Here is a 24,467-nt window from a genome sequence, read left to right as displayed (position 1 = left end):
GAGTAGTGTGGCATTAAGGGAAAATTATTCCTATGGATAAAGGGAGTTGAGTGGAGAAGACATAGAGAGGTTATTAATGGGCACTGCTGTTTGGGCTGATGTTACTTGTCGAGTCCAAAGGATTAAGTGCTGGATCCATCGTTGTTTTTGATATTTATTAATGATATTGAGGAAAGCTTACCAGGCTTAATTTCTAAGTTGGCAACTGATACGAAGGTTGGCAAGGTTGTTAATGATAGTAATGGGTATGCTACTGCAACAAGATCTAGATCTGGATTCAAATTTAACCCGACTAATGCAAGGTACTGCATATGGGTAGCAGTAAGCCAGATTAAAGGATAAACTATGTGGCTCCACACTCAGTGTTATGGAGAAATAAAAAGTTCTGAGGACAGGTGTGCAGTTAGATTTGAAGTTCTCTGAGCAGTGCAAACAGGCTACCAGGAGAGTACACGGGGTATTTTCAATGATATTCAGGAATTTTGCCACTAGGGAAAGGAGGTGATTATCCCCTTTCTATAAGGCAATCGCTAGGCCACATCTTGAGTACTTCAGTTAAACAGGTCTGGAAGTCTCATTTGTGGAAGGATGTGGGTGAGCAACAAGATTAGTGAGGGAAAGGCTTCAGTTCTGAAAACTGCAGCCTCTGCAGACTAGACACCTGAGAGGAGGAGATCTGATTGATGTGCTTAAGGTTCTGACTGGTTTGAGTAAGCTAAATGCCGATGGAATCCTTCATCTTGCTCAGACTACGCAAATAAGGGTCATAAAATCAAATTGAGAAAGGATGGTTGCAGAACAGATGTGCAGAAGTTTGTCTTCAACCAGCGGGTAGATGATTGTTGTTGGAACACACTGCCACAGGTGTTGCTGAAGTGGATAGTTTAAATAAATTCAAGAAAGAACTAGATAAACTGTTAGAGGCAATGGACAAAAATTCAAATTATTATATTAGGACCACGCGTAACCTCCTACATATACCCATATATGTATTAGACTGTAAATCTGGTCGGTTTGCCTGTTTTGATGGACGAAAAAAGCCCAGTTTCTGGGAAAAAAAAGCCCATAAAGTTCCTCGCGTCATCGAGAGTATTCGAACCCGGCCCTTTTCCACCCGGTGTGAGGAGGATGGTCACGATACCACTGTGCTACCCACACAGACAGAAGCAATAGACAGGTGATATGGGAAGTGTTGGTTTTTTATTAGCTGATGTATAAGCTTGCTTCTTGCGCCATTTTGTGGTCTTCTATCTCTTGGTTAGTCGGCCTTCAGCCCTTTGGCTTGTACAGTCAAGGGTAATGTGCCTAAATATATTCAGTATATATATATTAACATCACAAAAAAGCTAGAGTGAATTGGAATAAATGAATGACGTTCATTAAGTTATATACATTAAAGTAGACACCGCACCCAGTAATTAAGTTATAAACAAAATGAAACACCGCACCCAGTCACATTTTGATCCATTTGATCTTCAAGTGAGGATGTCTCTGGAGATGTTCCCTTGTCTGGAGTCCTGGTCCCAACTAGGCGCATCAGCAATTTAGATCATGGTCATAGTGCGCCGTATATATTATGTCTGTAAATTGCGCGTGTTCTGTAGTCGATTTTCTATTTGGTGGACGAAAAACCCTTTCCGGGAGGAAAAACCACTATCCTCTCTTACTCTGTAGTATTTAATATATAAATACTACAGAGTAAGCTGCATAGTGGACCACACATGTTGCAGTTTTTTTGTTTTTTTTGGCTGTGGAAACCAGTCAAAAAAAAAAAAGACTAGAGTCACGATGTCCAATGGGAGTTGGACAACTCACAAAATGTATTTTCTCTTCTAGTTAGCAATACATTCTCCTTGATAGTTACATCACACTTTGAATCCCTTTCCACCCAAACAACGTGTTAGTAAATTTCCTGCATAGCTTTAAACGATCATAGCTTCTCAGAAATACTGTAGTAGGACGCGTTTCCCACGGTTACCAGGACGACGTTGTAAATGGAGGAAGTTCCTTCGATGACGTGTAGATGTGTGTGTGTGCGCATTTGTATGGGTGGTACGCTTCAAAAAATATTTTATAAATATTAAACGCTGTCCTCAGTCTGGATAGATATTTATAAATGCTAAATTTCCTAACGGGAGAGAGAGAGTTCATCTTCAAGAGTGAAAAAGAATTTAAATTTGTCTTCAGGATGGTAGCTTTCAATGAATTTCGTATTGTCTATCAAAAGACGGCACTCATATTATTCGAACCTCGTTCGCTTTCGAACAACAGAAGGAATGAAGTCGGCACAATGATCTGCTTGCAATATTCATTAAGTATAGTCTCCACACTCTAATTTGAATTTACATGTCTTCCAGTTTTCTGAAGTTCCTCTGATCCTTCCATCTTTCGCTGCACTTCTCTACGTCATAGCCTTTGTTTCAGTGTCCTTACAGCTGTCACAGCTTCCGGGGAATTTCTAAAGCTCCAATACTAATTACGATTACAGTTAGTTTATTCTTGATCAGATGTTTGAGAACCAAATGACACAGACCAACACTTCAAAGTGATTCTGTTCAATGGAAAAAAGAAAAGGACTGTGAAGGACCTCAAAAGTTGACCTTTCACCCAGAAATGTACCATCAACACTTATTGAGGATTTTATTCGAAAATGTCAGATTAGTAAACGACTAGAAGATATTCTCCTTGGCTTGGTTATACATGATTTAGAACTTTCCTTGTGAATTATTGATTCACAAGGATTGATAATAAAAAAATAGTCCTGATGAAGATGGGCCCATTAACGTATTCTTACTGGTTATTGTCTGTTTGAAGTTTTGCTAAATAAATAAGCATTCAATCTCAAACCAATCGCAAAGTTCGTCAGAAGAGTTTCCATCCTGTATAGTATTAGTATCATAATGGTATTAGTATTATAATTAGTATTTAAATCAACGAATAGAACCTAAAATACGGTCCCCCACCAACAAAACTGACCTCTTCCCATGGGTTGGAGAGCTAATACTGCGCGTATGTTCTCCTAAAAATTGGAAAACTGGCAAGATCACTATTCAGAATCTTGATTTATTAAAGAATAAGCCTTAATTCCATTGTTCAATGTCCCACTTAGGGTCCATTTTACTTCACGAGAAATGAGCTGGATTGTTGGGAAGGATGGGGAGAATGATTTCGCAGCATAGTAGAAAGTCCCCTTTATTCAAGCCACAGATATTTCTTAAAAAGTCCGCTAAAATGCATAGCGTATATTCCTCTAGTTTGGCCCAAATATTTTGTTTCACACTGTGGAAAACGTGAAACTTCTTTAACTTTTGCAAATACGTGTATTAAAGGACCGGGCCTATATAAAAGTATTGCTCCTGATAATTAGTTTCTTTTATCTCACGATACGCGATTTAGAGCCACATGTTCGGTCCCATAATGCAATTTGATGCTTTCAAGCAAAGTACCACTTAAAATCATCAATTAATTCTTGCACGCTCTCAAGAGATACGTCTATCTTTTCTTTTGTGTGTTGTGTATTTATTAAAAAACTTCCTTTACAAGCAAATATTTTTAATTTATGTATACGACAAGAAATTCTTTATCTATTGTGTGTGTGTCTCATCATCTCTCATTGCTAAAGGTTGGTGATTACAATCATGACGTAAGCTCGTGTATTAAAAACCCAAAATACCTTTCATCATCGATCGTTAGAGATGTGTGGGGAGCAGGGAGGGAGGGAGTCAAGGGGGAAATAGGAAGAACTTAACATTTCGTCTAGGATATCGAAACTCTGCATCACAAAAGTCCCAGAAGACCTGGATGAAAATAATCTTCGCGGAATTACTAGCATACTCAAGTGTGAAAGAAGTTTTAAGAGGAGTCTTCACCACAAATGTCTAGTGTAGGAGTAAAAGGGAATGGACTGGGAGGAAAATAAGCCCTTAACGACCTTATTAAAGCTGGGCAAGATATTTTTAGAAAACGGTTTGTAAGTGCAGCGGAAATACATTAATACCTGCTAACTGGAACACGTCTTTTACAAAAGAAATGTCTCCTATTTCTTATAAATCACAGGAGATATTCTTTGGTTATAATCTATTCTGTATAAACCTTTAAGGTACAGTTCCCTTAGGGGCACTTGAGTTTTTAAAACGCTTCCAATATTGAAATATAACTTCTTTCAGTCATCGGTTTCAAGTAGGACTTTAAATTAATATTTAAAACAAATAATTTAATCGAGCACTTTTCGTAGGTGTCGCTTTTCATCAATATTGTTCCTCGTGCATCAAGCACGCGAAGTTGAACTTTGATACTCTGCTTCCAGCAATTCAAACAATAATGTTAGAATACTTAAATCTTCTATTTCAAAGAGGAGGGTTTCGGTATTGTGAGCTGTATGGAAAGAAAAGATAACAGGCAGGGCAGTCTTGCATGATCGAAAGAGAAGGATATTGCGTAGAATTTGTGAACTTCCTGTTCATCCATAAAAATTGAAGCCGCTTGTCAGTGTTGATAAGCGATAGAAATGAATCTATCAGAAGGAAAAATAGCGCTCCAATGATGAATGAGAAAAAATGGGATGCGAGTGAAGGATAAAAGAATGAATAAAGTGATAGATGGCGATAAATATTTTCTTTCTTTGAGGTCTGACCAACCAACAACTTTTAAAGAAATTATTAAGGACTTACTTGTGTTCTTGAAAGCTGTTTTTATTGAAATCACGTCTGACGTAGACTGAAGTAAAATAATAATGGTTTTTCTATAACAAAAACCAGGTGTTTTAGATGTTAAATAAAATACGAGTTGCTGCTCTAGAAAGTATTTTAAATAAAGATTCTGGTTGTATACTTGGAAGTGTTTTCACGATAGTAAAGTGGTTATAATCGCCTTCCTTCTTACCAGATGGAAAAGGCCCGAGTTCGAATCCTCTCAGATTCGTGAGGAACTTTTATGGGCATTTTTACTCCGTGGTTGAATTAGCTGGTCTCAGGAGAGGACAGCAAGGTTCCATCTCCTCCCTCTCCGACCAGGAGGAGGGTGGAACCTAGCCAGCTGTATGGAAAGGAAAACAGGCCAAAAGAAACCAAACCGACCAGAGGATACACGAAATTTATGGACATAAAATTCATCGGTAGATATACACTGCAGCCTAAAAGTTTGGAATCATGTTGTCGGTTTCTTAATGTGCAAAGTTTTTTTATTAAAATAGGACCAACTTAAGTAACTTTTTAAAAATATTTTCTATTATGTATAAAAATCAAAAAAACCTTAATATTTAAGAAATATTTAGAAAATTATTGAATATTTGAGAAAGGAGTAGAAGATTCTTGAATGTGGTACAACATTTCAGAAGGTTTCTAAATGTAGTAGAACATTGCAGAAGATTCCTGAATGTTGTAGATGATTCTAGAATGTTCTATAAAGTTGGATTATTGTTTCAGTATTATAGAAGATTGTAGATGATTCTAGAGTGTGTTTCAATAATATAAATTGAGGAGTAGGAGCTGTAACTTCTAAAATCAAACACACGTCATTAAGAAAGAGTGTTTGGAGTAAGTTAGGTGTGTGCGTTTGGCGTAAAACATACTCCCGTGTCTAAATCCACTGCAAAATTTCGTTTTCAACAAGCAGGACTTCATGGTCGCGTAGCGGTCCGAAAACCCTTATTAAAACTGGAAAATCAAAAGAAACAGTAAGCTTGGACTAAAGGCCATCAACGTTGGAAAGTGGAAAAAATGTCCTGTAGACGGATGAATCCAAATTTGAAATTTTTGGACCAAAGCATTGAGTTTAAGTGAATTTAAGTAATTTCAGTTCAACTGAATTAAAAATGGTGGCACACTGTTTAGTACCGTCAGTCAAGCATTGTAGTGGTGCCATCGTGAGAATTGAGGGCATTTTAAGAAAAAACATTCTTGAACATAATGCATATGTCCTGCACGTGGACTTTATGGAATAAATTTTATATTATAACAGGGCTATGACTCAAAGCACAGCTCTAAGCTGTGTAGGGAGTTTATAGCAACTAAATAACAGGAGAGGGCATTGCAAATTGTGGTGTGGCTGCTCCAATCGCCTGACTTAAACCCAATAGACCTTTTATGGGATCATCTAGACCGTGAAGTCTACCCATTTTCACAAAATTCATGAGAAACTTGAAGATTGCTTGGAATAATGTTAGTCAAGACACCATTATAAAATTAATCACCATGGTAATCGTCTGTGTATCGTCTGTGCGCGGAAGTGGCAGATTTAGTTGGTCTCTTTCAAGGGTTATATGGTTTTATCTTGTATAAACTCGGGTTTTTCATCCAGCGTATTGGTTATCCAGATCACAGAATACACTACAGTCAACTTTTAGCATAAACTGTCCGTGGCACATGTTAAGACATGTAGTAGTAATACGGACGCATTATATGAGACATCTTTATATGCAGAATATTAACAACGAGAAAGGATTCTTAATCCCTATTAATAATACGTTGTTATTACTCCACGCAGACCTTAAGGATTAAATATCTATCAAAAAGAACACTTCAATTGCTTTAGAATTCCTGCATTACAGCACGAATACTCGGATACGCCTTTCAGATGCTTCAGAAGCAGAGAAAGAGACATTTAAACGAAGGGACTTCAGCAATGGAATTTTTACCAACTTCCAATGTCGCAAACACCACGACATTCAAATAATATATCTTTGTGAGAGCTGTAATTTTGTGTTATTTCTCTTTCTACTGGCACGATGCCTCTCGCGTGCTTTGGGAAATAAATGGAGCACGAAGATGAAGAAGAAAAAAAAATAATAAAATAAAAATAAGATGGCTAGAAAGAGCATGCATGCATGTGGCAAGTGCAACATCTCATCCAATGGGATTTCTGCGCTAAGGTTATTAAAACTTCTACATTTGGACTCATCCGCAGCTTTAACAATATTTCTCCCCCTTCCCCCATACGTCATATTTTATCATATAAAGATTAAAATGAAAAGAAAATGCATAAATAAATAAACAAGAAAAAAAAAACAATACGCGAGCAGCTTCTTAAGATAAATTCCCCCCGGAGTTTCATTAAATTGAAGAGGCAAACGTAATGTTAAAAACTCAATTACGATGGCCTCATGGAGATGTTAAGAGAATGTGCCCGTTTAATGCGTGTCCGACTGCCAGATGTGGAATACTTCGTAGTGCATTATCTCAGAGAGGGCACGGAACGTGCAGTCTGACAGGCCGGTGTTAGGAATTATGGCAACTGTGCGCGCATGCAGAGATGGGAAACAGAAATGAAAAACCCGAATGGAAATTAATATCTTAAAGTGAAACGTGGACGCGAGTGTATCGAACATACTCGGAATTGGGCCACTGTTCTGTGGTTGGTATGTTTTCTTCCGGGTACTTGAGCTTTCTTTCGATTGAATTGTTTTCTCTCTAGGCTGTGTAATTATTGTCCGATGAACCAGAGCATTGCGAAGGTGGAGGATTCGTGTCTGCCATCCACCGTCTTTGTTGATAATTGGTGTTCTCAGTACGTGTCTGGTTTGGAGCTTTCAGAAGGCGCTTGTTAAAGAAGCCCCGGTTGCCGGTTAGTGTCACACTTAGAGTGATAATTAGTCTGGAGAGTGAAGCAACACGGGGGCCTTATTAAAATACGCAAGACACCTCAACTACCAATATTGGAAAAATTAATTTAACGCCGATTTTTGAAATTGGAGATTAAAAACACCAATTTCTTATTGTCTTCTTATCATTCGTTTTTTCCTCTATCTATCCCCATTTTTATCTTTCACCCTCTGTCTGTCTGTTTGCCTCTTTCTTTCATTCTGCTGTCATTTCTCTCCCACGCAGAAACACTCCAACTCCTTTTTAAAGTCTGTAGTCGAGATTCTTCCACGATTCCTGTCCATTAAAAACTGCCTTCTGTTTGTGTAGTCCCACTGGAAGAGCAACGGCTGTTATTAGAGACGGTGTCGTCTTTAATTATGCCCGAATATGCTGAAGAACCAAGTCATGCAGCTTTTCCCGAGTGCTCATGTTCGGCCAATTAACCGGGTTGTTTTTAACAAATCTGCTGACCCTTTCGAATTTTAGCGCAATAAAGCGTACAGAAAAAAAAAAGAAATAGAAAAAAAGTATCGTTACTAAAGTAAATGAGGTTGCTCTGCGTGACACGTGACAAGAGTGACATTTAACGGAGCGTGAGATCATTAACAACCCGCCACAGCTTTGAGTTTTTTCAAAGGATGTCGTTAATAGTAATAGCTAAAAGAGACCGATGATTTGGGATGTTGGTGGAACACAAGAGTTGACTAACTATTAATCTGTGCTGTCGTACATACAAGTTAGGTTTCTGTAGTGGATACAGTCCTCCCTCTATCCGCCATCCCCCCCAACTCGGTGGCGTGATAAACACTAGCTGACGAGTCGCTTTAAATTAAATACAGGTGGAGAACAGTTTATTAAGTTTAGGGGATGTTACACATACCGCTAATGCATCTTAGACCAGAGAGCATATGTACTGGTGATTAATTATCAATTAGGCCTGGTTGGGAGGGTGTTCAAGGGACTGCCAAGGAGGCGCCTGGTGTTTGATATATTCGCCGGTTGGTGGTGCCACCATCTGCTGCTTGTAAAATGCTGATGCATTCCTAGAACTTAATTTTCACCTTGATCTTTATCATTTTAACGATGTCTTTCTGGGTGTTGGTTAGGGGCGACTCCAACACGCTCCAGTTCTTGAGAAGTCATGAACTCACGACCCCAGATAGGAGTACTTAAGGAAAAGTTGCTGAATTAACGTCAATAACCTTTGAACCGAGAGCTGTAGTCAAAGACATTCTCTTAAATTCAGCTTACAACATCAGCATCCCAGTAAAAGAATTTTTATTGGAAAACATCTTACGAAAGTGAAGAAAAGTTTGTTTTATTTGTCTAAATGATGCCACCATGAAGACAATTTTGATGTCCAAAGAGTTTTAACCGTTTAATGTTCTCCTGGCAGTATAATGGTTGTGCTATTCGTCTAGAGAGGTCTTGGTTCGAATCCCATCAGAAACTGGACAAATTCTTAAAGTCTTCTTCAATGGGAGTAGAGTTTCCTATGTGAATTATTGTGGGTTTCTCGTATTATCCTCTAAGTAGTTTCAATTTACATTTGGTTTTCTTTTTACCACAACATAATAAAGTAAAAAACAAAAATGAGCTAAAACAAATTCCTCTCTTGTTTTATATTTTATCTATTTCTTCAAAATTTACTTGTTCCGATAACTAATAAGATAATTACTTCCAGTCTTCCTAAAAGGATGGCCTTGCATTCACAACTGGTTCTGTTGTTGTTTTCCATTGTACATTTTAAGCAAGTCGATATCTTTTTTGAAATGCTTCCAGACCGGTATAGAGTTTTCAAGATGAGGTCTGGCCATTGATTTGTACAGTGGGATAATTACCTCTTTACCATTGACAGTGCAACGTTCTCTGCCATAGCAACCTTACTACACTGTTGAGAGAACTTATATCGAACATTGGTTGATTGCTGTATCAGTAAATTGAGAGGATTCCATGGATGCTTGTTAAATTTGGATGAAAAATCCGAGTTTCCTTGGAGGAACTGCGCAAAATTCGGCCACGGTGTAAAAATACCAATAAAAATTCCTCCCATCTTGATGGAATTCGAAATTAATATGGTAACCACTCATATCGAACTATTTTACAACTTCAAGGTAATTTTCCTCTTCAACAGTGTTGGATGTGCTGTGTCCCAGGTGATATGAAGCGGATAAGGGTTTCCCAACCCTTATCCGCTTCTTTCAGTAAAACCAGGGAGATACCATCAACTCCTCGTGCTTTCTTCACTTTAAAGTCTTCTCCCACTGAAGGGTGCAAATATTGTGCAAATATCGATGGAAAGGACTTGCTAAACTCATCATTAGGCCACTTTGTCAGATCCTTTTGATAATTTGTCTTAACCTGTCTTATTTTCACAATAAAGTATTCACCAGGATTTCCTGGTAATCTGCAGATATCAGCAACCTTCTTTTTCTGATTCCACTTTGTTTAATACGCGATGTTTATGATATAAAAGTAACTTTTATACTATTGCAGAGTCTAGCAGAGAAATCCTATATTTCCACGACAACCAAAGAAGTGCTTTTCGTAATCTTCTTAAAATATTTTTAGATGTTTATATATATAATCATAAGCTAGGTTAACGTAAAATTTAAGGGGAAATATTTTTAATTTTCGTGTTGTATAGCGCTGCTTTAAAATGGCGTTCAAAAGGAGCTCGTCCATTTTCAACGAAATGTCCCGAAATTTTATTTTCTGCCTGCTGAAATGTGTGGACACGAGATAAGCCTGAGGGGTTTCTTGCGAGTCATCCAGTGGAAAGAAAAACGGGCGATAAAAAATAAGGACCATTTAGAAGGAGAAAACTTCTCTCGCCTTGGACGTCCAATAACTGCGTTATGTGCTAATAGAATCTACCCGATACTGAGGTAAAGAAGGAAGGGTTGCAGTTCTTTTTGGGTTATTCTACAGTTACAAGAAATAAAGGCCACTGTGGTATCAGCAACGTTAAAGTCGTCGAGCAAGCGTCTAACTGCATTACAGAACAAATTTGTTAAATGAATCCTGCGGAAGATCAAATCAACGGTGTGTGTTCCAAAGGGCCCCAAAAATAAAGTGAGTCTGAATACAGTTAATAGGAAAGAAATCGACCCTGCTTTCCGTTATTTATAAAGCTAAAAGCGAACCCAACTTTCATCCTGGTGCTTACAAGCATTAACGTTTTCAAGATAAACAGCTTTTAATCATCTGGGCCGGCTGTTGGGGAACAGCTGCTACCAACAAACAATATTATTATAATAAAGAGGCATTGAGCTAAACATTTTAAGGTGGTGGGCAGTTTAATAGCTGTGGTGAGCAGTTTCACAGTACTTAAAATTGTTAGTTTTATTCATTTCTTATTTATGATTTTCTTATTCCTTTTTTTGCTACCAGCATGTTTGTGGTAGGATTAAATTGATAAGAATAACTTGCGTAGAATTAATGATCATATATATTAACCATCATTTGGTTTTATATATTTGAACCATGATAAGTAGATAAGCTATCCTTCATAACAACGTATTTGTACCCATTTGCTTCTCTGACTATGAAATTTCCTTAAAACTATTGTTTATAGCTTCAAATTATCCTGGTTTTAGCTCCATAAGATTCTTAACTAAGTTTCCAACGTGAATTCACGATAATTAAGCTTATCTGTAGCTATAGTTTATTATTTGTTGAACAATCAAATCCAGTCTTTAAACTTTCATGTTCCTCAAATGTAATGGAGTTGGTTAATGACTCGTTTGCTGTTAACATTAATACTGAAGGTGACTTTGCTGCTCAAATAAAATAATTGTTCTTGAAGCAGATGAAAGATCCCAGCAGTTTGAATTTTATCAACTTTCAGACATCTTAATTACTCCAATGTCTTCTAAATATCCAGCTTCATCTTAGAAAATTATCCGGTCATCAGAGCACCGTCTGGGTTTCTTCTTCTTACAATGTTTCGATCCACTAGAGTATGTGAGGGACTTCTCTGCAGTGAGAAGAATTTGATATTTAATCAAATTTTTATTGTGCCAAACGGTGTGGATATTGCTTAGGTTTGAATCCTGGATGGAAGGGACTTTTATTGGCATTTTTCACAACGTTCAGTCTCTGCAATGGTTTGCTTAGTTCTATGAGAACTTGGTTTTTCATCCAGAACTGAGAATTATCTTCTGTCAAAGACTGGATGGATTCTTAAGACTGGTTGTACAGAAGGTCGTACTTAGCTATACAAACTTAAAAACATTGCCATCCATCTTCCAACCAAGAAAAAATCACAGAGAAGGCCCTGATCAAATCGCAACTCAAGATCAAAATTCCACAGACAGTTAGAAGAGAGATTAAAATGTAATATACCTTTTAAATCAGTTAATTCAAAATCATTTTAAATTCATAAAATAATTTATATTAAAATTGGTATACAATTTAATATATTTGAAACATATATATATTTATTTCTTCATAATTAATGTAGTTCAACGATTAATGTTGGTAGAATAATGCTTCTACTAACATGTATCCAAACTGAGCAAAAACCAAAAGAAACGAAGATGAATAGAACTTATTTTTTCAATTCTCTGAAATTATCTTAAGTCAAGTAAGGTTCTCTTACTCTCTGCAAGCTAAAATATAGCGCTAGAAAAGAAGTAAAATGCAAATTCTCTTTATGATGTTGAAAAAAAATTCTTTAGAAACAGCATCATAATTTTAGTCTTCTTAGGGTAGGTTGTTTACAATTTAAGTTCTTTTCAGAAGCCTTTGCAGACATCTACCTAATGGTTGGAATGCATCCAGTGTTGCAACGGATAAAGTAAGAGAATTTAAAAAAAAAACAAATACCAAAAAGTCATCAGCACGAGGATAAAAAGAATATGTATGTAAATGAATTAATTTGCATAATTTTAAGACGAAAACCTGCAATAATAAAAGACTACCACTCTCTGCATTCATTGGAAATGCGTATATTCCAAACAAAGCGAAGTGGAACACGCTGGGCTTTCATTTGTACACGTTCTGGACATCAAAGGGTACTGTATTATGAAAACATCTAGCGAGAAACTGGGGTAATCATCTTTATCACCCTGTTGGCAACATTTGTAACTTTTTATTTCTTTTTCTCATCTTTCTATACTTTGATTTAGACTAGATTTCAATGCCATCCGACCTGTACATAAATCTTCTCAAGGGTTTTTGTTATTTCTTCATTTGTTCAGCGAATTTGTTCAGACCTAGCGATATCCAATGGGCTCTTACATTAAGCTGTAGAGATGACTTAATAGGGTTGTTTGAATGTCGTCTTTGCACAGTTTGGTTGGTCATCCATGGTCTTTTCTTCCTCCCAGGCTTTTACTCTAAAACTTGTCGTGAATGTCTATTTTTTATTTCTCTAAAAGTGTTTAAGCCAATTTTGCTAATGCTCTTCCATTTCATTTACTATATTAATTACATTCTGTTGGCTGTGTTTTTCTTGCAGTCTTCCTTCGTGGGTCGCACAGTTGGTACACTGGATGGAAAAGACCTGAGTGCGAATCCCGCCGATGAAGCGAGAAATTTTATGGACCTTTTTCACAAGGTGGCTGAGTTAATCAGTCTCATGTGAGGATAACGTGATTTTTTCTCCAGGAAACTCGAGTTTTGAGTTCATCAAATCGACCACAGAACACAAATATATACAGCGCAATTTGACGTAAGTTGTTGATGTGCCTAAAACGCTATACAACCAACCAACCGACCTTGCAATCTATTCTTGTTATACCAGAAGGAATCGTAAGAATTTCATTTGTGCAGCTTCCAGTGTTTATCTACCTCTTCTCTTCGAAACTTAGTTTTAGGCACATCAACTTAAGTCAAATGACTTAAGTCAAATCTCTAGTTTTCCGAAATTTTGTTTGATTATCTCATTCATTCTATTATAGGTTTGCATTTTGGATTCTAAATCACTCTTATGGCAAAGGATTATTTTTTATTCCTCATACTATTTCTTTTCTTTGAAGTTTCGTTAACTTCAGATTTTTCGTACCAGCAACATTTTGTGGAAAATTTGGGGACAACTTATTGGGGATAGTTTTGTGCCATATTTTTATGGCTATGGCATTGATGTGGCTAACTGGTTTCAAGAAGAGTTGTACTAGATGAAATTTTTGACAACAGGGTGGTTTCTGATCGTTCCCTGGTGGCGTACGGCAAAGGATTGTCGCGTCTTCCAGTGATACCTTATTTAAATCGATGTGGTTTTTACCTCTGGTGTTATCTTAAAGACACTATTTCAGAAGAATCCATTAACCATTTCTGTTCTGAAGAAAGCTATCGAAGATTAATTTATTTCTTGTTGGAGGAAACGTTGGAACATGTTCTTTGCAACTTCACATTTCAACTGCGATGCATTATTAATAAACAAGGAGGATATATTGAACATGTTGTGGCATGTATTCATGTGTATTTCTTTCAAGGTTGTTATATGCAGGGCTTTCCAATGTGCATTACAGTCAGTGTTGTCATATGCAGGATTTTGCAATGCGTAGTACGGTAATATGAGAAATTTTTCCAATCACTGTTGTCATATCAGACATTTTTCAGTCAATGTTGTCATATTCAGGATTCTAAATTAGTACTAAATGTTGTCACATGCAGGATTTTTTTACTTGTTACAGCCTATGTTGTCATGCACAGGATTTTGCAATGTACATTACAGCCAATGTTGTCATATACAGGATTTTACAATTTATATTACGAACAATTCATACGCATTTTCATCAGAACGAAAGATATTTAACCTTAAAATATTCATTTGCCATAATGCTGTTCTATCCTCATTGAAGAATTGAGTTGTTAAAGATTTAATTACCATCAGGGGTAAAGGAAAGGGTTTTTGCTTCCGTAAAGGTGAGTACAGTGGTCTCAGACAGTTTTTAAATTCTGTACAGTGGGATAAACTGACGATGTTACCAAGAGTAAATTCTAAGTGGGAAGCATTCAAGGAATTAATCATGGAAGTTACTAAAAGTTTCATACCTATTAAGGAATATTATCCAAGGTTTAGGCCTAAATGGTTATCAAATGAACTAATGAGACTCGTAACAGAGAAGAAAAATGGATGGGATGTATATAAATTATCAAGCGACTCAGACGCCTATCGCAGATATAAGCTAGTCTGTAATCAGGTCACAAAGGCGGTTAGGCAGGCGAAGGCAGATTACGAGAAATCCTTGGCAAAAGATGCTAAGAAAAACAGCAAGGATTTCTTTACTTATATAAACTCTAAAAGGAAGGGGATGAATCTGATTGGACCACTTGATATCGATGATTCCACTGTTGATAATCCTGCTCAGATAGCAAACAAACTAAATGAGTATTTTGCATCTACATTCACACATGAGGAATTATTAAGGTTTGAAAATGGCAGAAAGTTATCAAATTGTAGCAGAGTGCTTAATGATTTTGTAATAACTGAGAGCAAAGTGGAGGAGAAATTGTTGAAGTTAAACGTAAGAAAAGCACCTGGGGTGGATGGGATCTATCCAGTTATACAAAGGAGGCGGCAAAGCAACTAAGCAAACCCTTAGCCATAATTATGAGAGCATCCTTGGACTCAGGGGAGGTTTCCACGGACTGGAGATGTGCAAATCTTTCCCCAATTCACAAAGGGGGATCGAAGGGTGACACGAGTAATTACAGACCAATTAGTTTAACTTCTGTTCCGGGTAAAATAATGGAGTCACTGGTTAAAGATGCATTGCAGGATCATCTAGACAAGACTGCAGCAATAATTCAGACACAGTTAAGGGAAAGTGTTGTCTGACAAATTTGATAGGATATTATGATGTGGTTACAAAGGAACTGGATGCAAAAAATAATTTTGATATCATATATTTGGATTTCAGGAAAGCTTTTGACACTGTTGCGCATGAAAGACTATTGTACAAATTGGAGCAGAATGGTGTTAAGGGTAAGTTGCTACAATGGATAAAAGGATGGTTAAGTGGGAGAAGACAGAGAGTGGTAATCAATGGGTGCTGCTCTTCGTGGACTAATGTTATTAGTGGAGTGCCACAGGGTTCGGTGTTGGGTCCACTGTTGTTTTGTATATTTATCAATGATATTGATGAAGGTATATCAGGCTTAATGTCGAAGTTTGCAGATGATACAAAGGTTGAGAGGGTTGTTAATGACAGTAATGGCAGTGTGCTACTGCAACAGGATCTAGATAATTTGGGCAGATGGGCTAAGAAGTGGCAACTGAAGTTTAACCTTGACAAATGCAAAGTACTGCATATGGGTAGAAGTAACCCCAGAGAAACGTACCGTGTGGTACTACGCTTAAGGTGGTAGAAAATGAAAAAGACCTGGGAGTAATTGTGCAGTCAGATATGAAGTTTTCTGAGCAAAGCAAACAGGCTGCCAGGGCAGGTCATGGGGTTTTGTCAATGATATATAGGAATTTTGCTAGCAGGGAGAAGGAGGTGATTGTCCCTCTGCATAAGGCAATGGTCAGGCAACGCCTTGAGTACTGGGTACAGGTCTGGAGGCCTCATTTTAGGAAGGATGTAGATTTACTTGAGCGTGTACAGAGAAGGGCAACAAGATTGGTGAGGGGAATGAAGGGATCCTCTTACCAAGAGAGGCTTGAGTTTTGCAAATTGCAGTGGCTGTAGACTAGGCACCTGCGCGGTGATCTGATTGAGGTATATAAGGCCTTGAATGGGTTGAGCACGCTGAATTCTGATGGGATCCTTCCACTTGTACAGATTACGAACCTAAGGGGGCATAAATTCAAATTAAGAAAAGACAGATGTAGATTAGATGTGCGGAAATTTGCCTTTAGCTAGCGGGTAGTTAATTGCTGGAACAAACTTCCATCTGTCGTTGTGGAAGTTGATAGGTTGAATGAATTTAAGGAGGAACTGGACAGACATTTGGAGGGAATGGTGTGATTTTTTTTTTTTTTTTGGCTGATGCTGCATAAGCTTATACACGTGCTTTCTTGCATCATATACTACTACTACTACTACTATTGCACTTCTTGAAATAAACAAATCAAAGTTTGTATGCAAAAATACGGACTTCTTCATTGTTTAAAATATAATTTACGCTTACAAATGATAATATTTTTGCAAATTCAAACTTTGAACAAACATTAATCGGCTACATTGAGAAACTTTCGTTCTATCACATGAAGTTGCAATTTCTCTGGCAATTTGTTTTTGTCTGCTACTGTAAACAAAAAAAAAAAAAAAAAAAACAAACAGGGACAAATGATTACAATTTGCAATTCGTCTCAGTAAAATTAAATTCTTAAAGGGAATGTTTGCTATTTATAGTTCTTTACAGTTGAGAAACTAAGAATATACTTTTTTTTTTGCCTTTTATAACACTCTGTGTTTATGGCGATGTGTTTTCAAACAGGTGGGAAAGCGATATTTCTGAAGACTTCTTAAAACCTAAGCTCCCTATTTATGGTTGCTCATTTATTAGTTAAGGAGACATCTGCAGATGCATCGAGTCACGCTCACCTTCCCAGAAAGTACTCCAGACCACCAAAATGAAACGAGCACATCTTATATCTGATTTTGGTGTTTTTAAACACCACCTCGAGATCCTTTTCTGCATAGAAATAGTGGAGAGGTGACTAAATCATTTGTAATTCACTGCCACCAGCTGTCAGAGCAACTGGCGGTTCAATTATTTAGAAGCGTGGCAACAATTAGGGTTGCTACTAGCAACGGCAACAAATAGTCAAACCACCGAAACACACTCCAACAGCGGACACATGTACCACTCCACAATCTTAGAAATGGTTGTCGAAGTTATGCATTGGGAAATTTATTCGCATTACTAGAAAAGAGACTCCAGAACGACACTTTTTCCTTTGAAGAAGCAAAATCATCAGTAGCGTTGTATTTTATTAAAAAGCCAGTTGTCACGCAGTGAATTAACAATGTGTGATGTCCAAAGAACTATAATGGATAAGAATTATTAAATGATCAGGAATTTATAATCTCTCTCTCTTTCTGAAGAGAACTGATGGATTTTTAAGAAACAAAGGGGTAACTCTCTTTAATGGAGCACATCAGAACAAGTTTTGACAGGTTCATTCTTGTGGCAGGAAGAAATACAATGAGGTGATTCTTTATCATGACAATGCGCCAGCTCATATATTTTTTAGTAAGGCTGTTTTTGGGGAAAAAATTAAATTCGCACAGATCATCAGCCTTAGTCATCAGATTTGACTCCACGCGACTTCTTTCTGTTAACTTCAATTGATAAGTTCAATTAAAAACAGAAACAATTTTCTATGAATCGTTATTAAAGTTGGGATGACTCCGATATTTTCTTACTCCAATATTCTTAACCAACGACGTAGATACTTAAGTGTGGAGAGCTGAAAACCTTTTGTGCATCGATACTAAAGAGTGGATTGACCCAATGGAAGATTAATTCAAGGTGTTTAGTTTTCATCTTGTCCTGTTTCCTCTTGACCGACTTCTAGACATTAAGGAGGCTGGAGAGAGATGTTTTCGAGATAAGATGTCACTTGCGTGCCTCTCTTCCTTCTAACCCTTCTAACCTTCATTACAATCGAGTGTTGTTACACTTTATTATGAAACGAATTAATAATCTGATCAAATATTTGATGGATTCATTTTTATTTTAATTTAGAAAATGAGATAACTTTCCTTTGCCTTCCACGTTTCTGATTAGATCTGAAAATGGGAAAGCGCCATCGAGCATTGCGAGGAAATGCAGAGGCAACTATCAGCGATGATGGACATCATTTTTTTCCATCTATTTATCTATAAGAGCGCCTGAAAGGAATTCCCAAAGTTTGTTGAAGAAATTCAAGTTCTTTGCACACAGGATATTTCTAAGTGGTTACATATTTTTGTCGATATTTCTAGTTCAATTAAATACACGCAATATATATCACTATGGGCAATGGTGAAAAGCGTTTCTTCTTATTTGTCAAGGAATGATCTCTTTTATAATACGAAATTCTGTTCCCTTTAGTCCTTTAACAGCTGACGTTTTCTGGAGATGTTTCGCCACTTGTTTCTATTAATAAAATCCAACTCACTTTCTCATATCAACTAAGCTAATAACTCTTTCTTAGCTCGGTCGTCTTAGCGTATAACTTGATCCGGTTGGTCGCTATTGAACCTTTAGGTCACTAGAATGTCACGAGCAGTCTTGCACAGTTATTGCTGGAAATATATAGTGGGCAATTCTTCATGTTTAATCGTTCGAAAAACTGAAATAAATATCTCCTTTCTTCTCTGTTCTTTAGAGGGTTCCGATATTTGACCTTTACGCCCTCCAAGAAATCGCTTACCTTGTACTTATACTGGAAGTCATAAACCCGGTTTTTTTCAAGATGGATGCATTTTCTGTAAGAAAGTGTTGATGTCATCAGTAAAATTGAAGACTGGTTATATCTGTAAATTCTCTTGTTAGTCTTAAATAACAGGATAAGATCATTAAGTTACCAGACAGGTACAATATTGATGTGCTAAATTTTGATATTATCCCAATATCATCCCTTTTAATCTCTCATAACAATTTACTCTCCCAATAAACAGTTGGATGTTCCAGCAAAAAGCTGGAACATCCAATTGTTTGCTAATATACACCGAGTGGCCACTTTCTTAAGTATACACCCTATTAGTTAACGTCGCACTTTAGCGCTCAATAAATAGCCTGGATTCGTCGTATTTTACACTTAACGAGGTATCAGAAGTGTACCACAAGGATGCCAGTCTTTGTTGACTCCATTTAGTTGTTGTTGACTCGATTTAGCTATTTCAACTTCCGCTGCGATGTTCTCTGGTTCCTAGAATCTCTCCGATCTTCGTTGTCCTTTAGCACAAGGGTCCTCAAGAGGACCCTTATGCTAAAGATCGGAACAAAGACGGTAAAATGATTACCGATAATAACAGTAATCATGGTTCCGTTTGTGGATAACAATAGCAATTGGATCACATATGCTGACAATGTAAAGATCCTTACTAGGATAATGCCATCCGACTGGGCAGCCGAAACCACTAAGAAATCAACAGGAAATTACAGGACATAGAGCTGACTACCTCAAAGCATTTAACCTTCAAATTAATCCTCTAAAATTTCACAAATCATTTTCTCACTAAAGGACAGGCCAACAATCTGGAGCCTGCCTCAATGGCTCCTCAGTTCCAAGTGTTCAAACGCAAAAAGATCTAGGGGTCGTTTTCGACTCCAAGCTATCCTTCACCGATCAACTTAGAGGCTAACTTCACTACGCTGGAGTGCCAAGCAATAGCTGCTCTACACTAACGACCCACATCTGGTAAAAAGTCATGTCGTATCAAATCTATACCCGACAGTACTATGTGCTTCAGAGATATGGGCTCGCCTGCCGAACCCAACCTTAAAAAAAGGATATTTGCTGCCGAATTTTGGCTTTTATAATGGGTCAACACCAAACACCACCTTCCTCCAGCTCTCAGAACAACACAGTTACAGATGCCCTTCAACTACGCAGACATCGATCCTATCGGAGAAAGAATGCTGCTATTCACAATCAAGATGGCCACGGTTAAATTACAGAGTCGAATTTCTCGGATCACTGCTATTGGCACATTCCTACCCTGTATCTCTGGTCTTCAGCACAGCTGCTAACAGACCATAACCGGCTAGTAATTACCGACAGATTCCTTCCAAAGCAAATTCTGCCCTCAAGGCAAGCGATCGACGATGACCTCCAAGAAGTGGTCAATAACAATAAATACAGAAAGAGAATCCTCGCTAAACTGAAAATTTAGAACTATGCTATTGCCTTCCAATAGTATGGATGTATATTATGTATCATGTATATTTCTTATGTATCTCTTTTGTTCTGTGGAGTTTTCTTTCAGGCATAACGTAACATAATCTAAGACATCAGACCCAAGATTCACCATAACCTAAGATATCAGACGTCCACTAAAGTGACTGCACTATGAAAATTCTCCCCCTTACATTACCACCAGTCTGCATCGTTGACACTTGGCAGGATTGATCCTATCCTCTCCTCGGACTTGCTATTTTCACCATATTCTACTCATCTCATCAGCATGAAGCAACAACTAGGATTCGTCAGATCAGGCAACGTTTTGCCAATCCTCAGCTGTCCAGTGTTGGCATTCTTTCATTAAATAGCCCACTGTAATCGCATCTTTTTTGTCTGGCAGGAGTGAAATCTGGTTCAGTGTGTGACTGCAATATCCCATCCGTCAGGGGATATTATTTGGTTATTGGGTTTATCTCAATACACCAGAGACATCTCAATTCACTGATAACTACAGCATGTTGCAGTTTCCAAGACACTCATACCGGGGTGCTTGGCACCGACCAGCATACCGCATTCAAAGTAATTTAAACCTTTTGTCATGACCATTCTTGCTCTGAATTGCACATATACAGCATTGCCAAGTTTCTGCTCTCCTCCTTAATATTACATGATATAAACACGTGATGTAGTTAGTGAAGGGGTATTCAATTTCATGAAAAAGGGAAAGTATACCTAATAAAGTGGCCACTCATTGTTCATAAACTATATGGTTTGAGAAATACAGCAATATTTCTCAAACCATCTCTTAAACTCTCAAACCTCACTGTTTGGAGAAAGAGAGAGAGATCTACAAATTACTCCAAGATCACAGCTCAACTTATAGAACATGTTTAGCAACAGACTATTTAAAATCGTTATGGAGAGCGCAATAAATAGGAAAAAGAAATTTAATAACGGTCTACCTCAAGGTTCGGTAATGGTCCCACTTTTATTCAGTCAGTATATTGCCGAGACGAGGTAAAAAAAAATTTGGATTTGCTGATGACTGGGCATTAGCTACAAGACATACATCCTTACAAAAAATAGAAGAAATACTTAAAAACGACTTAACTACGCTTTGAAATTACTTTCGTAAATGGACGCTCCAATCTAGCGTGAATAAAACGGAGGTTGTTGGTTTCCATCTTAACAATAAAATGGCTATCACAGATCTCAGGGTGTACTTTGATAATTCTCTCCTAAAACAACAGATACCCCAAGTATCTGGGTGTAGCACTTGATAGAACTTTGTCTTTTGAAACACATCTGTTAAACACCGCCGCAAAATTTAAAACCCAAAATAACATCCTCCAGAAACAATGTGGTACAACGTGGGGTTCCAGAGCAACGACTCTTCGCTGCTTGGTTATCGGACTTGTCTACTCCTAGTCGAATGTTGTGTCACTGTCTAGTTAAATAGCCCACATGTTAAAATGATCGTTGTACAACTGAATGCGTTTAATCTCAGAAACAATCGAGTCCACATCTACTCAATGACTTCCTGTTCTAAGTCACATTCTTCCACTAAAATTTCGTAGATCCAACGCATTGGTTAAGGAATACCATAAGATATCTGGAAATCCTCAACTGCCTATTCACGAAGAATGGGGAAAAGGCGTATTTGCAACAATCCTTACTATAATCACCACAAGTGACAAGGGGGAATAAAGCTAAATATAAATTGTGAAACTGTTGTCATGTAATTTTCATAACGAAATCAGATGAGCGTGAATCATAGATAGAATACCAACTATTTGAAAAGCTACGGCTGAGAGAGAGAGTGTGAATCCCTAGGGGTGGATGGTGTATATCTAATTACACTGAAAAAGGCTGCAGGTGAATGCATCCAACCATTAATAATGTTAATGAGATTATGATTAGATTCAGTAATTATTACCTTCGACTGTGCAAGCGCCAATGTCTTCACATCCACAAGGGAGGTGGCAAAGAAGTGATGGCTAGTTATGGACTACTGAGTTTGATGTCTGTGGTCAGTAAGATATCCGAATTTATGGTTAAAAACGCGATACAGAACCATCTCGACCAGATTAGTATTCAAAACGAGTCTCAGCATGGCTTTGTGAAAGAGAGATTTTACCTGATTAATCTGTTTAATTACTAATGATGAAATTACAGAACAGCTGGATGCAACTTTGGCATTATATAACTGGACTGTAGCGAGACTTTTGAGGAGAATTCCTCCTGAGAGGTTCTTGTATAAATTAGAGCAGATCGGAATAAGAGGGAAGATGAGAAGGGAGTAGAGGTTTCTTGAAAGAGAAGAGAAGAAAACAGAGGGTGGCTATAAATGGATATTCCCCAGAGTGGAGTGGAGTAGCAAGTGGGTACTCAGGGGTCAAGCGAAAGCAGGAAGGGCACGTATAGTTCTGTCTGTGATTTATTGAAATTTTGCAAGTAGAGAGAGAGAATGAGGTCATTATCCCTCTTTACAATACGATGCTGCAAACTCAAGTTCCATATCTTATTTTAGATGCGGTCTGAAGGCTACATCTAAAGAAAGATATACTGGTGCTGCTACGGTCATGATCTAGGAGTTTGAAAATAAACAGAAGTGGTATGTTGCAGTTCAAACTTCCTTTAACAGAGATTGCCCAGTAAGTTGGAAGTTTACAGGTAACAACTAGTTTCGCTAGCAACTTTAAAGTTCTGTGTCACGATTTTGGAATGGAGCAGCGAACGAATTTCAAATTTTGCTTTAAACTGGGAAAATCTTCAACAGAAACGCATGAAATGTTAAAAATGGTTTATTGTGATGAAACGTTTAGTCATACTAGTGATATTCACGATGACCCAAGAAGTGGGAGTCCGTCAACATCGCGATATGAGGACAGAATTGCAAAAGTTCGGGAAACTGTGGCAAGAGATCTTCGTTTGACGCTCAGAGTGATGACTGAGTTGGATTTGAATGATAAGGAGACGATTCGTCAAATTCTGGGTGAAGATTTCGGGAAAATGAAGGTCTGTGCAAAACTTGTGTCGCCCTGCCTCATGGATAAGTCGAAGCAACGAAGAGTGTCATCAAGCGAATACTTCATCCAGACCTCTCAAGACAATCTTAATTTCCTCGACTGTATTGTCATTGGAGATGAGTTGGGTGCTTCAGAGATTCAGTGGACTTCAAAATCATCACCAAGGCCCCAAAAAGCTTCGTTTGGAGACGATGCTGATCATGTACCTCAAGGGAAGAGAGTCAATTCTACGTATAGGCGCTTGAAAGACTATTTAAACGCATTTCCCGGTGATTACACAATTACGAGAGAAAGAGAACTCGTTCTTGTTGCAGGACAATGTTCCCTTCCATTGTGCACTTGTGAAAAATTTCTGATGAACATGGCATTGTACAGATCAATAATCCATCCTACTAACCCGATCAGCACTTGCCCACTTCTTGCTCTTTCCAAAGGTGGAAATCTGTCCTAAAAGGAAAGAGAGTTCAGGACGTTGAGGACATAAAGAAGAACGTAAGCGTCGAACTGAACATTATCTTTTTGGATGCCTTCGCTGACTCTTTTCAGACTCTTTTTGAACGGTGTAATAAGTGCATTCAATGAAGTAGCAATTAATTGGAAAACTGATTTCGTTTACCGCGTAGCAAGTTAGATGAAACAACATCTTTACAACAAAGTCTGTTATCACTAAACACCATCTGCGATCTAATAAGAAATCAGTTAGTTCTAAAATAAGCTGCGTTGCAGTCTCCTATTTAAAAAAAAAATCACCAATTAACCTTTTGGCTGGCCATCTGTTGAAATTCCACTCTTTATTACGTGGATTATTTAATTCTTAAGAATAAAAGCGATCGTCGATACGAGTTTTATATTTCTTTTCTTCCTTAATAATGCGCGGTCAATTAGCACAATAAAACAGTTCCTGCCAAACAGATGAATTAATGGAGCGTTCACTATATTTCTCAAAAGACTTTATGAACTGTGTAGGTGGACTGCACGTGGGAGCGCAACATGAAAAGTCGACCACTATATCGTCATGCACAATTGCTTAAGAACGTTAGTCTTTATAATTATAAATAGAATTGTCAT

General features: G+C 37.6%; 1 protein-coding gene across 1 annotated transcript in view; it reads right to left on the bottom strand.

Annotated features, from left to right (window-relative positions):
- Positions 1–24,467, bottom strand: part of LOC150076903 (two pore potassium channel protein sup-9-like) — a 139,660-nt gene that overhangs the window by 97,433 nt on the left and 17,760 nt on the right. The window lies entirely within an intron of this gene.

Source organism: Mastigoproctus giganteus, chromosome 12 (genome assembly GCF_048544385.1).
Source record: "Mastigoproctus giganteus isolate SK-2022 chromosome 12, ASM4854438v1, whole genome shotgun sequence".
NCBI classification, from domain to species: domain Eukaryota; kingdom Metazoa; phylum Arthropoda; class Arachnida; order Uropygi; family Thelyphonidae; genus Mastigoproctus; species Mastigoproctus giganteus.
The sequence above is the reverse complement of the archived record's forward strand: the minus strand, read 5'-3'. Positions and strand labels throughout refer to the sequence as shown.